The sequence below is a fragment of the Odocoileus virginianus genome, unplaced genomic scaffold (genome assembly GCF_023699985.2).
Source record: "Odocoileus virginianus isolate 20LAN1187 ecotype Illinois unplaced genomic scaffold, Ovbor_1.2 Unplaced_Scaffold_1, whole genome shotgun sequence".
In the NCBI taxonomy this organism is placed as follows: Eukaryota; Metazoa; Chordata; class Mammalia; order Artiodactyla; family Cervidae; genus Odocoileus; species Odocoileus virginianus.
This window is the reverse complement of record NW_027224263.1, coordinates 10,694,562-10,709,189: the sequence shown is the minus strand read 5'-3', so window position 1 is coordinate 10,709,189 and position 14,628 is coordinate 10,694,562. Positions and strand designations below refer to the sequence as shown.

General features: G+C 38.6%; 1 non-coding gene across 1 annotated transcript; it reads left to right on the top strand.

The window, feature by feature from the left end:
• The first annotated feature begins 2,326 nt into the window (after positions 1 to 2,326).
• LOC139033300 (U6 spliceosomal RNA) lies at positions 2,327 to 2,433 on the top strand. Its single transcript, XR_011485914.1, has one exon. It is a non-coding gene; the product is annotated as a U6 spliceosomal RNA (small nuclear RNA).
• Positions 2,434 to 14,628: the final 12,195 nt, after the last annotated feature.

Genomic DNA, 14,628 nt, shown 5'->3' with positions numbered 1-14,628 from the left:
ATCTCACAAAAGTGGTGAACATAACTTTTGAGATTAGGTTACAAAAAGACCATGACTTCCTTCCTGCTTCAGCCCTCCCTCTGGGGGAAGCCAGCTGCTGACTTCTGAGTTGCCCTGTGGAGAGATCTGTGTGGCAAGGGACTGTTGTCTCTGGCCATCAGCCAAGGAGGATCTGAAGCCTTGCCAGTAGCCACGCGAGAGAGCTTGGAAGTCGATCCTTCCCTAGTCAAGCCTTGAGGTGACTGCAGCCCTGGCTGACAGCCTGGCTCTTGCTTCGGGCAAGACCTGAGACAGAGACATCCAGCTAAGTCATAATCAGACTTCTGATCCACACAAACTATGAGATATTAAATGTTCACTGTTTTAAACCACTAGGTTTTTTTTCAGTTTTGTAAATTAAAAAAATTTTTTAATTGAAGGATAATTGCTTTATAGAATTTTGTGGTTTTCTGTCATACATCAACAAGAATCAGCCATAGGTACACCCATGTCCCCTCCCTCCCAAACCTCCCTCCCATCTCCCTCCCCATCCCACCCTTCTAGATTGTCACAGAGCCCCTGTTTGAGTTCCCTGAGTCATACAGCAAATTCCCATTGGCTATCTATTTTACATATGGTATTGTAAGTTTCCATGTTACTCTCTCCATACATCTCACCCTCTCCCTCCTCCCCTCCCCCTGTGTCCATAAGTCTGTTCTCTATTTATTTTTAATAAATTATTAAAAATTTACTCCCCAATGTTCATTGCAACACTATTTACAATAGCTAGAACATGGAAGCAACCTAGATGTCCATCAACAGATGAATGGATAAAGAAGCTGTGGTACATATATACAATGGAATACTACTCAGCCATAAAAAGGAATGCATTTGAGTCAGTTCTAATGAGGTGGATGAACTCTAGAGCCTATTATACAGAGTGAAGTAAGTCAGAAAGAGAAATATAAATATCATATACTGATGCATATATATATGGAATCTAGAAAGATGGTACTGATGAATTTATTTTCAGGGCAGCAATGGAGAAACCACTAAGTTTTGAGGTAATTTGTTAGGCAGCAGTGATGAATAATACAAAAGCAGAATGTAAGAGATGTGAAGCGAGGCACTGAGAGTGTCTGGTTCACCACTCTCTCCTCCAGCATGTAGCACAGAGTGCAATGCAAAGCGGGCTTTCAATAAATGTTTTTTGATGTGGACCATTTTAAAGTCTTTATTGAATTTGTTACAATATTGTTTCTGTTTATGTTTTGGTTTTTTGGCCATGAGGCATGTGGGATCTTAGTTCCCTGACCAGGGATTGAACCCACACCCCCTGCACTGGAAGGTGAAGTCTTAACCACTGGACCACCAGGGAAGTCCCTCAATAAACATTTTTTGAACGAATGAATCAACAAATGAAAAGGCCAAGAGAACTGTCCTTTCCTCAACTCTCTTACATTTTTGTCATCGGGGTCTTAAGCATAGAATCTTATAAACTCTTTTCTGAAAAGAGTTGCAGTATACTTCTGACTTGCTCCTCTAAGCACAAGACCAAAAATGAGTTCAGAGAACCAGGCAGGGAACTGGAATGGTGTCACCTCTCCCTCTTCCTCCAGAAACACATTTTCTCCCAAATTATCTTTGTTTCATGTCTACTTAAAGGGTCCAATTGGGTTTTTTCCCCCCAGAACAAAGGGAGAGTTTGCTTTAAAGGAACATTGGCATCTCTACCAATTAATTACTAGAAAGACTTTGCTTGGAGTGCAGAAATGACATTTTGTTGTTGCCATTTTTCTTTTTCCTTAGTTTTATCTACCAATGTTTAAAAATATATCTCAAAGGTACACAGTGCTCTGTGACATGCTAGAGGGGTGGGATTGGGTAGGGGGTGGGAGGGAGGGGATATATGTATACTTATGGCTGATTCGTGTTGATATATGGCAGAAACCAACACAATATTGTAAAGTAATCATCCTCCAATTAAAAATTTTAAAATGTCAAGAAATATATCTCAAGGATTTGGATGTTCACATGGGCCCCTTTGGAACACTGTAGCCCATAGACCCCATGCTACCTACTACTGATCAACTGCACTGGCTGTTTCTCCCCTGGGTTGTATGTACCATTATATCATAAACACTTTTTTGCTCTTAAAGCCCTGTGAGAGGGCAGGTGCATTCACAATGCCAAATGTTAAAAAAAAAAAAAAAAAAGGACGTTAAAAATGGAGGCTAATTCACGTTACTACATCTGGCCACAGATCCCTTGGAAAAGACTTAAAATTACAAGTGATCGTATTTTCTTCTGGCTATGAAAATGAAGCTTGAATAAAAGAACCCAGCAAGTGCTTGCTTCGGCAGCACATATACTAAAATTGGAATGATACAGAGAAGATTAGCATGGCCCCTGGCAAAGGATGACATGCAAATTTGTGAAACATTAAAAAAAAAAAAAAGAAGCCAGTGAATTGTTTATTTGGTACTTTTCATTATTTTATTAGTTTTCCACATGAATAGCAAAAAATGACCTTGAACAATGCCAACTCTTATTTGTTAACGACCTAGTATTGTAGCTTAGACTTATTTATATCTAAAAAATTGTACTTTTCTGTTCTAATTTCATATAGACAGAAACATGGTCTCTTTCAAGATAAATGTGGATATAAGCATTTTAGGTCTATTTACATCAAAATTCAAAATTTTCTTTGATAAACTTTTATAGAGTCTATGTACACATATTTCCTGTCTCACGGAGTTTATAATCTATTAAGAATTACAAGAGATGTGATGATAATGACATCTTTTATTGAGAGCTCGGTAGTGCCAAACACCTTTTCTCCAGATGACTTCTTTTGGTCCTTACAGGAAACTATTAAAGTAGTAGTATTAGTATCTTAATTGTATACATAAGTAAAGTGAGTCTTGGGGGAGAGGATCAAATAAAATGGCCAGTCACAGAACTTACAACAGTGGCATGGGGGATAAAGGCCAGGTCTGTCTGATGCTGGAGTTCTTAACTGACAAAACATCATAATGCAAAGTTTATTAAAGTGACTCTGGTGTGAAAACCTGCTGGTTAGCCTCCAAGAAACCAAAGTCTGTGGGTCCCTTGGGATGGGGGAATAGAGAATAGGGTTGCAGAGTTGACACAGCAAAGAACTGCTGAAAGGGCATCACCAGGTGCGGAGCCTGAGGCTGAATTTTACTCATGGGTGGAGACCTCACCTGGTTCAGATATAGCAAGGACTGACAGATTGATAGCTCTCTTGTGATTCTGCAGGATATGGTGAATGATTGTTTTAAGTCAGTAGTGATTTAATTGATTAATCCCACTAACAAATAAGATAAGACAGAACAGGGTAAATAGCATAAAGGAGCTTTGCATAAAATGCCATTGGGATTCAGATAATACAAAATAAGAAAAAAAAGCTTGCATTTCCAGAATGCTTTCTCTATGCCAAGCATTGTGCTAAGTGCCTTACATGCAATCACTTAATCCTCACAATGCTTATCTTATGAAGTGGTATCTTTTCATACCCATGGATACCTTTGAGAAGTTGTGTTTTGTCAAGGCCACACAGTTAGTAAGCAGTGGAGCTAGATTCAAGCCCAGATCTGTCTGGTTGACCTCAAAGAGTATCTCGATGCATGACTCAGGACAGTCATTATGAAGCAGGTGACACTTGAGATGGACCCTAAAGGAAAGGTAGGTGGTCACAGGCAGAGATTGTCCTAAGTAAGAGGACAGAGCCAAAACAAAGGTGCACATGTGGGAGGGTGTGGAGCTGAGTGCAGAAACAGCAAGTAGTACAGTTTGCCTAGAGCTTCATTTGGTTGAAGAGCTACAGGGGAAGAGAAGATTGAAGAGAGCAGTTGAGACCACATTTTGGATGTCTCTGAATTCCAAGCTGAAGAATTTGTACTATGTAGTTGTGTTAGTTTGCTAGGGCTGCCACAAAGTACCACACACTGGATGGCTTAAAGAACAGAAATTTATTATCTCAAAGTTCAGGATGCTAGGAGTCTAAGATCAAGGTGCTCATGGCAGGGTCATTTCCTTCTGACAGCTGTGAGAACGATCTGTACCAAGCTTCTCTCTTGGCCTGTAGGTGATCTTTTCTCTGTGTCTTCATGTTGTCTTTCTTTTGTCTGCGTCTGTGTCCAATATCTCCTCTTCTTATAAGGATACCAGTCAGATTGAATTACAGCCCATCTTAATGACCTCCCTAAAGACCCTGTTTCCAAAAGGGAACCCTCCTAAACTGTTGGTAAGGATGTAGATTGGTATAGTCACTATGGAAAACAGTTTGGAGGTTCCTCAAAAAACTAAAAATAAAGTTACCATATGATTCAGCAATCCCACTCCTGGGTCCTGGGTGTATATCTGGACAAAACCATATTCAAAAAGATACATGCACCCCAATGTTCATTGCAACACTATTTATAATAGCCAAGATATGGAAACAAACTAAATGTCCATTGACAGATGAATGGTTAAAGATGTGGTACATATATACAATGGAATATTACTCAGCCATAAAAAGAATGAAATATTGCCATTTGCAGCAATGTGGATGGACCTAGTGATTATCATACTAAGTGAAGTAAGTCATAAAGAGAAAGACAAGTACTATATGATATCACTTATATGTGGAATCTAAAATATGACACAAATGAACTTATTTACAAAACAGAAACAGACATAGAGATCAGACTTGTGGTTGCCAAGGAGGGGGTGAGGGGGGGGTTGGATTGGAAATTTGGGACTAGAAGATACAAACCATTATATAGAGAATGGATAAACAACAAGGTCCTACTGTATAGCATAGAGAACTATATTCAATATCCTGTGATAAACCATAATGGAAAAGAATATGAAAAAGAATGTATATATATATATATATATATAACTGAATCACTTTGCTGTACAGTAGAAATTAACACAACATTGTAAATCAACTATATTTCAATAAAATAAATTTTTAATAAAAGACCTTGTCTCATTAAATAAGTACCTTATATACTGAGGTACTAAGGGTTGAGAAAAGGAAAGATTCCCATCTGAATGCAGAGTTCCAAAGAATAGCAAGGAGAGATTAAAAAAAAGCCTTCCTCAGTGATCAATGCAAAGAAATAGAGGAAAACAACAGAATGGGAAAGACTAGAGATCTCTTCAAGAAAATTAGAGATACCAAGGGAACATTTCATGCAAAGATGGGTTCCATAAAGGACAGAAATGGTATGGACCTAACAGAAGCAGAAGATATTAAGAAGAGGTGGCAAGAATACACAGAAGAACTGTACAAAAAAGATCTTCATGACCCAGATGATCACGATGGTGTGATCACTCACCTAGAGCCAAACATCCTGGAATGTGAAGTCAAGTGGGCCTTAGAAAGCATCACTACGAACAAAAGCTAGTGGAGGTGATGGAATTCCAGTTGAGCTATTTCAAATCCTGAAAGATGATGCTGTGGAAGTGCTGCACTCAATATGCCAGCAAATTTGGAAAACTCAGCAGTGGCCACAGGACTGGAAAAGGTCAGTTTTCATTCCAATCCCTAAGAAAGGCAATGCCAAAGAATGCTCAAACTACCACACAATTGCACTTATCTCACACTCTAGTAAAGTAATGCTCAAAATTCTCCAAGCCAGGCTTCAGACAGTACATGAACCGTGAACTTCTAGATGTTCAAGCTGATTTTAGAAAAGGAACCAGAGATCAAATTGCCAACATCTGCTGGATCATCAAAAAAGCAAGAGAGTTCCAGGAAAACATCTATTTCTGCTTTATTGACTATGCCAAAGCCTTTGACTGTATGGATCACAACAAACTGTGGAAAATTCTGAAAGAGATACCAGACCATCTGAGCTGTCTCTTGAGAAACCTGTATGCAGGTCAGGAAGAAACAGTTAGAACTGGACATGGAACAACAAATAGGAAAAGGAGTACGTCAAAGCTGTATATTGTCACCCTGCTTATTTAACTTATATGCAGAGTACATCATGAGAAACGCTGGGCTAGAAGAAGCACAAGCTGGAATCAAGATTGCCGGGAGAAATATCAATAACCTCAGATATGCAGACGACACCACCCTTATGGCAGAAAGTGAAGAGGAACTAAAAAGCCTCTTGATGAAAGTGAAGGAGGAGAGTGAAAAAGTTGGCTTAAAACTCAACATTCAGAAAACTAAGATCATGACATCTGGTCCCATCACCTCATGGGAAATAGATGGGGAAACAGTGGAAACAGTGTCAGACTTTATTTTTGGGGGCTCCAAAAATCACTGCAGATGGTGATTGCAGCCATGAAATTAAAAGACACTTACTCCTTGGAAGGAAAGTTATGACCAACCTGGATAGCATATTAAAAGCAGAGACATTACTTTGCCAACAAAGGTCCATCTAGTCAAGGGCTATGGTTTTTCCAGTAGTCATGTATGGATGTGAGAGTTGGATGGTGAAGAAAGCTGAGCACCAAAGAACTGATGCTTTTGAACTGTGGTGTTGGAGAAGACTCTTGAGAGTCCCTTGGACCACAAGGAGATCCAACCAGTCCATCCTAAAGGAGATCAGTCCTGGGTGTTCATTGGAAGGACTGATGTTGAAGCTGAAACTCCAATACTTTGGCCACCTCATGCAAAGAGTTGACTCATTGGAAAAGACCCTAATGCTGAGAAAGATTGGGGGCAGGAGAAGAAGGGGACGACAGAAGATGAGATGGCTGGATGGCATCACCGACTCGATGGACATGGGTTTGGGTAGACTCCGGGAGTTGGTGATGGACAGGGAGGCCTGCTGCAGTCCATGGGGTCGCAAAGAGTCGGACATGACTGAGCGACTGAACTGAACTGAACTGAAGGGTTGAGAGTTCAGCATATGAATTGTGGGGGCCGGGGGACAGAATTCAAGCTATAACACTAGTCAGGCAGCTGATTCAGTGGTTTTAAGGAGTCTGCTTTATTTTGAGAAAACTGTTGTTTAATGTCAGACTTTCAAACTGGGTACATAAAATCAAGTGATGCAAATCATATGAAATAAACAGGGTAATAAATCTCAGAGGCATCAGTGTGGTGAGAAGATAAAGAAAATCTTTCTATTTAAAACAAGAACCAGCTACAGACCTTTTTACATCAAGAGAAAGGGCATTATTCACATCCAGGGAGATGCTTCTTCGTTTTGGAAAATGTCTTGATGGTATATTTGAGTTTGAATGGTGAACCCCATATCCCTCACTCCAGCCCTGGGCATTGTTGGAAAGAGGAGAATAAGACAAAGGAAGGATTCAATTTATCATTATACTAAAGGTTGACTTTGAAAAATAGGAATCAGGTGATGATGATGTAAGGCAAAAGGAAGATGCGAATACTGAGAGAAGGGGTAGGGAAGAGCAAGGAGAAGTAAGACAGGACAGTAGGAAACATTAGGAAGAAAGTTGGACAATTCAATATAAAAATGGGAGCGGTCAGGGGTGTATAATATTCAATTTTAAGTTGTTTTTTATATTTCAGTAATGTGCTGCCCTCCTTTCAAAAGGCTTCTTCTACATGTAAGATCCTTTGATAGTGGTGTTTAGGGGAGATGAATAGAAAAAGACCTGAACGCTTTAATTAGGTCTACATGGGGAAAAGAAAAAAATGACTAGAGAAGGCAAGATGTTCCTGAGATCAAGAGCTTAGTGGAAATAAAATCTCAGAGTTCTGAGATTAGGCCAAGTGGGGACCACCACTACTTATTAACAGTGTGGCCTTGAAGAAGTCAACTAACCTCTTTAGCCTCAGTTTCCTCATCTTGAAAGTGGGGACAAAAGAACTTTTTTGCCATTCTCTTAGTATATATTATTTTCAATAAATATTTATTTTAAGCTTGCTGCCTTCACAGATTAAATGAGACAATGGTTGTGAAATGTTTGGAACACCACCAGACACGTAATTAAGAGTGAAATAAGTATTAGCTGTGGGAAGGACCAAGGGACTTCCAGCAGTACTTGGAATGGAGGCTCAACGTACTTTTTTCCTAACAATTGAAAGGAAGGATGAGGCCAAAAGGAGGGAGGTCTTGGAAACACCAAAGCTGGAAACATCTGGGCTCCTCTGGGGAGTAAGGGGAGGTCTGTAGGAGTGTAGTATGCATAGGAAGAATAAAATGGACAAAGTTCCTGGAAGAATATCAAGGGAAAATATCTCTTTTAATTAATTCAATCAAGGACGGGTGCTCCTCATCTCACTGTTGCTCTTTCTTTCTGTGTGTCTCACAGTTTGGCTCTTTTTTTAGCAACTGTGCTGCTGAGTGAGTGCCTCCTCCGTGCCCATTTATGTTTTGTTTTGACAAATTGCAAGGATGCAGAAAAGCACAGAGAAAAACCTCATAGCCACCTATGTGCCCACCGCCCAGTTCTAGTAAATCTTTACATTCTGCTTTGCTTCCTTCATTTCTTTTTATTTACTTCTTTTTGAGAAATTAGACATTATAGGTACCATGGAAGCCCCTGGGTTCTTCTTCCTCCCTTTCGGTCTGTGAATGCCTCTCCCTGGAATATAGTTCTCTGGCATACAGTGTGGATTAGGCTCAACAGTAACCCAGGACCCTGAATTCAGTGTTCATCATTCTTATGTATGCTGTCGTACTTTTAACACTTAACAACTGTGTTTATAAACAACATTCTTTTATAGGTGTACAACATATTGTTTTAAAATTTTATAGATTATACTCCATTTAAAGTTATTATAAAATATTGGCTATATTTCCTGTGCTGTACAATATATCCTTGTGACTTATATATTTTATACATAGCAGTTTATGCCTCTTAATCCTCTACTCCTATCTTGACCCTCCCCTGTTCCCGCTTCCCAGAGGTAACCACTAGTTTGTTTTCTATATCTGTGAATACGTTTCTTTTTTTGTTATATTCATGAGTTTATTTTATGTTTTAGATTCTACATATAAGTGATTATAAGCCTTTAAGTGTAATGAGGCTCCATTTATTTATTTTTGCTTTTGTTTCCTTTGCCTTAGAGACAGATCCAAAAAAATATTGCTGTGATTTATGTCAAAGAGTGTTCTGCCTAGTTTTCTTCTAGGAGTTTTATAGTTTCTGGTCTTACATTTAAGTCTTTAATCCATTTTGAGTTTATTTTTTAATATGGTGTGAGAAAATGTTCTAATTTCATTCTTTTACATGTAGCTGTCCAGTTTTCCCAGCATCACTTATTGAAGAGACTGTCTTTTCTCCATTGTATATTCTTGCCTCCTTTGTCATAGATTAGGTGACCATAGGTGCATGGACATGGTATGCGTGCATGCACACTAAGTCACTTCAGTCGTGTCTGACTCTTTGCAACCCTATGGACTGTAGCCCACCAGGCTCCTCTGTCCATTGGATTCTCCAGGCAAGAATACTGGAGTGGGTTGCCATTTCTCCTTCTCTAGGGGATCTTCCTGACCCAGAGATTGAACCCGCGTCTCCTGTGGCTCCTGCATTGCTGGCAGATTCTTTACCACTGAGCCACTGGGGAAGCCAGACATGGTATAGTATTCTCTTTTACTATCCTTCTTTTATTTTTCAGTAAAGTTTTATTATTTCCCCTTTCCCCCAAAGTTCTGTACACATTTTGTTTGGTTTATTCCTAGGTACTATATTAGTCAAGGCTCACCAAAGAAATAGAAATAATAGGATATAGCTATATCTGTATCTATATCTATCTATATATGTAGATATAGATATGCTTCCCTGGTGGCTTGGTGGTAAAGAATCCACCTGCCAATGCAGGAGACTTGGGTTCAATCCCTGGGTCAGGAAGATCCCCTGGAGAAGGAAATGGCAACCCACTTTAGTATTCTTGCCTGGGAAATCCCATGGACAGAGGAGCCTGACGGCTACAGTCTATGGTGTGGCAGAGTAGCACACAACTGAATGACTAACACGTTCACTTCACTTTCAAAAGGAGATTTGTTATAGGAATTGGCTCTCATGGCCATGAAGGCTGAGAAGTCCCGCAGTCTTCTGTCTGCAAACTGGAGAGCCAGGACAGCCAGTGGTATAATTCAGTCTGAGTCAAAGACCTGAGAACCAGGGGACTTGATAGTGTAACTCCCAATCTGAGGCCAAAGACCTGAGAACAAGATGGCTACTGGTACAAGTCCCAGAGTCTGAAGGCCCAAGATCCAGGAACTCTGATGTCCGAGGGCAGGGAAAATAAATGGACATCCAGCTCAAGAAGAAAAGAATTTGTTCTTTTTTTTTTTTCTTTTTTGTTCTATTTGGGCCCTCAACAAATTGGAAAATGCCCACCCACATTGGGTGAGAGCAGATCTCTTTACTCAGACTACTGATTCAAATGCTAATCTCTTCTGGCAGCACCCTCATAGTCTCACCCAGAAATAATGTTTTACCAGTTATCTGGTCATTCCTTAGCCCAGTCAAGTTGGCATGCGAAATTAAACAAAATTATAATATATTATGTATATAATTATACATTATACTTTTGTTGCTATTTTAAAAATTTGTTTCATTTTAATTCATATATTTTATCTGCTTCTTGTGTATAGGAATGCAACACATATTTTTATAAAATCTTCTATCTAACAACATTGCCCATATCTCTTACTATTTCATTATATGCAGAGAATCCAATCATGTCATTTGAATATAATATAATATAATACAATATTTTATATTATATTCAGTATTACACATTTGAATATAATATTTTCCCTACCTTTGTATCCTTTAATTTCAAGTACTGTATTTTTCATTTTATAATTGTCATTTAAAGGAGTATGTGTGGGTGTTTATACCCTGGTGAAATTCTCCCTTTTTTCGTCTGTCTTCTCCATCTTTTCCTCTATCTGATTAAATATATTCATGATAGATATTCTTGGGACACTCTTCTGGGCAGGTCCCAAACTCTAATCTTTATCTAGTGAGTTTTATATTGCCTTTCACAGCCTTGACAGATATCATAAAATGTCCTGAGGACAAAATCAGCTATGTGCTTGAGAGCAAACTTCCTGCCAAGTCTCTTCCTAAAGTTTATTAGTCTTCCCAGAGTATAAGCTTTTAGTTTTGTTGTACATCTTTACTATATTTTAAAAAATTGTTTTATTAACCTCTGCAATCTTTATTACTTTCTTATCTTTCTAACTTTTTGAGCTGTACAACATGTTCACTAATTATTTTCATCTTCCTTTCTGAGATTAGTATCTGTGGAATAAATTTACTTGAACTGCTGCTTTAGTAGGGCTTCCCTGGTGGCTCAGCAGTAAAGAATCCACTTGCCAATGCATGTTCAATCCCTGGGTCAGGAAGATCCCCTGGAGAGGGCATGACAACCCACTCCAGTATTCTTGCCTGGGAAATCCCAAGGACAGAGGAGCCTGGCGGGCTATAGTCCATGGGGTCACAAAGAGTCAGACACAACTGAGCAACTAAAACAATTGATTTAACTATATCCTCCTGGTTTGTGATACACAATACTTTCACTTTCAGTTTTGTGCATTGGATAATTTCCATTATGATTTCTTCCTTTTGGCCAGTGAGTCATTTAAAAATGTTCTTCATTTCCATTGTACATTTTAGAGTTATTTTTATTATTCTTTTCTATGATGTCAGTAGGATATTGATACTTTGGTGTGTTCTGAGACTTGCTTCATTACCTATTGCAGCATCAATTTTTAAATAATTATTCCCTATGTACTTGATATAAATGTGTATTTTTAATTGTTATGTGCAACATTTGTAAATATCTTTTAGAAAAGGTACACTTTTTGCTCCATTTCTGTATAATTACTAAATTATAAAATTCTAGTTTTGAAGTCTTCTTTATATTTAGATATATACATCATGTCACCTCTGTTGACCACAAAATATGTAATTTATTAAGTTTCTAAATATTTTTCTTTTAATGCATGCATGAGATTATTAAATACACAGGCCAAATTGTCTTTTAACTATCTATGCTTTTGTATTATTTCTTATAATAACACACTAAGGTAGGGAGAGCATAACATTTATCTTTCCATCCTAACATTTTCTCTTGGACTCTCTGGTATTTTCATACCACATTTTGAATCTTCCTAGCATTGCTAAAGCCTTTTGCTCTCTTCTCCCATTACAAGAATATTAAACAGAGCTAGAACATGAAGTGAAAATTTAGTGAAATAGAAACCTCCAGAACGTCTCCTGGGTCTTATTAAAATAAGATAGCAGGTGCTGTTGCTTTAGCGCTCAAAGGCCATGCTGCCTTAAATTGCAGCTCTGTTACATGAGGCTCAAGCGTCTGTAGACCCCTGATTTAACCGTTACTCCATTGTATGGAACTTATATTATCAAATCAGGGTGTCCTAGAAATGTGAATATGAAGGAGTCTTGGCTGAATACCCTTATTTGGCTTACTTGAAAGGCCTTAAAAAATGAGTTGGTGTTCTCGGACCCAGTTTAATTTGTAATGAGTCAAAGAAACTAAAGAATCATTACCATGGGGCCCCAGAAGGAAATCAATCTTTTTTGTTATTATTACATTTTGCCTCTGTCTTTGATGTGATGCTTTTAAAGTGAAACAGAGACTATTAACCGGATGCAAACAAATGGAGACTATCACATTTCAAAATCTAAAAATTTCCCAGCTGCTACCGATTGACATTTAAGTCCTAAATAATTCCACATATTGCTTAGAAATTTATAGCGTTTGCAGGGAGGGGTTGTTTCCCCTGGAGAAATGCTCAGTGTGTATAATAACAGTGCTGGCTTCTAGTTTTTAGAGAGTTGGGGAGTATTATGACTTTCTCTGTGGTGGTCAGAATTTGGGGCATTAGTTTCCTGAAGCAAGAATCTTGGTCTTCCTTTTACATCACAGGAAGAGAATCATTATTTTCTGATATTTGGATATAGACAAAGAAGTGATATTTTAAGTCATTTGAGGAGATGCTTAGGGGTAAGAATATGTAAGCCTTCTTTAGGAAGATAATTTCAGATTCCAGCTTGCATAAACCAGAATCTAAACTCTCATAATTGACCTTTCAAGCAACGTTTAAATTTATAAAAGGGATCCATTCCCACATTTTCTAAGTGGAATGTTTGGAATTTGGCATTTAGTTTCTCATACAAATGTGATATATTTGATTAGGCATCAAGGTGGGCCTACAAAACCCCAATGGAACACAGACTGTGACTGAAATATGGTTACATTTATGATTTTTTTCTTTTAAGCTTTGCAAAGTATATTTAAACATACAAGATATCTTTAAAAGATACTGAACACTTAGGATGCTAACCAGCCTGGCCCATATTTAGGAACTCAGCCCATATTTAGGAACTCAGTCGCCCAAATGCACCACTAGGAAAGAATGAGGTTCCATGAACCTTAAGGTGCAATGAAACCCTTAATGCTTCAGTTTCTACTTTTCCCCATCTCAGGAGTCAAAATGCGTGTCCCATGAAGAGGAAGGAAAAGACTGAGGTGGACACTGGAGGCACGTCGATGAGCTCCAGATATCAGCTAACCACCTAAACAACCAGATGGAGCCTTAGCTGGGAGCAGCTGGAAGTAGGGGAGCTGGCTTTTCCATCAGTCATGCTGGAGCGTGGACTGAGGAAAGCTCCCACAGAGCTCCCGCAGCTGCACGCCGGCCCCAGCAAGAGGGGAGGAAAGTGAGGAAGGCAAAGGTCAGTTCATGAAGAGACCGACTGATTGGCATACCACCAACAAAATCCAGACTGGGAAATGCTATTAGTCAAAGTGCCTGGGTGTTTCAACAGATAAATGATAAGGAAAAGCGAGGGATGGAGGAGAAGACGTAGATTAAAAGAGACTTAAAAATAGATCTAATTTTTAAAACAGGCAAGATGAAAATATAGGGATGGACATTTAGATGATAAAACTTTTTTTTAAGACAAGGAACTATAAAAGTCAATAGTTACGTATTATAGGAAAGGGGGAGGCTTGTGATCTGGACAGTGCACATGGAGTGGCTTCTGGGGTAACTGATAAAAATCTACATAGTTCTTAATCTGATAATGGTTATAAAAATGTTGAATTCATTAAGCCACACATCTGTGTAGTTTCCTTATATGTTTTGCTTTATAATAAAAATCATTAAAAAAAATTAAAACAAGGGCATACCCATGGAGTCAAAGTGCAACTGTCGGGGGTGTGGGGGGCTGACATTGTCCTAACCACTGAATCGTGTTTTTAAGCTACAATTATATTAAGGAAGAAATTTCCCACATCAACTCTATGGTTATCCTGAAGTACAGTTCTTATAGGAAAGCTTAGGACAAGTACCTGGCTCTTGCCTTTTACTTATCAATTTTCAGAATGATTTGGTGTCCCAGGAAGCTCCAATGGTGACTAATGTGTTTTTATTATCTCATTATGAATTCATAGACTTTTATATATTTGATATGCTTCAATAAATCACAGTGACTTTTCACTTTAATACCCAAATTGTTCCATATTAGGCCAATGGGAACCCCATTAAAATTGATTTCTGAGGCCTTCTGACATGGCCATAGTAGTTGCTGATAACTTACTTGTTTTCTAGCACAAGGAGACAGACATCCCAAGTTCATCCAGTACAGCTCCTGCCCTAGACCTGGAGCAAGTCATTTCTCCAAGGAATCCTGGTTTTATTTAGTGGGAAATGATAT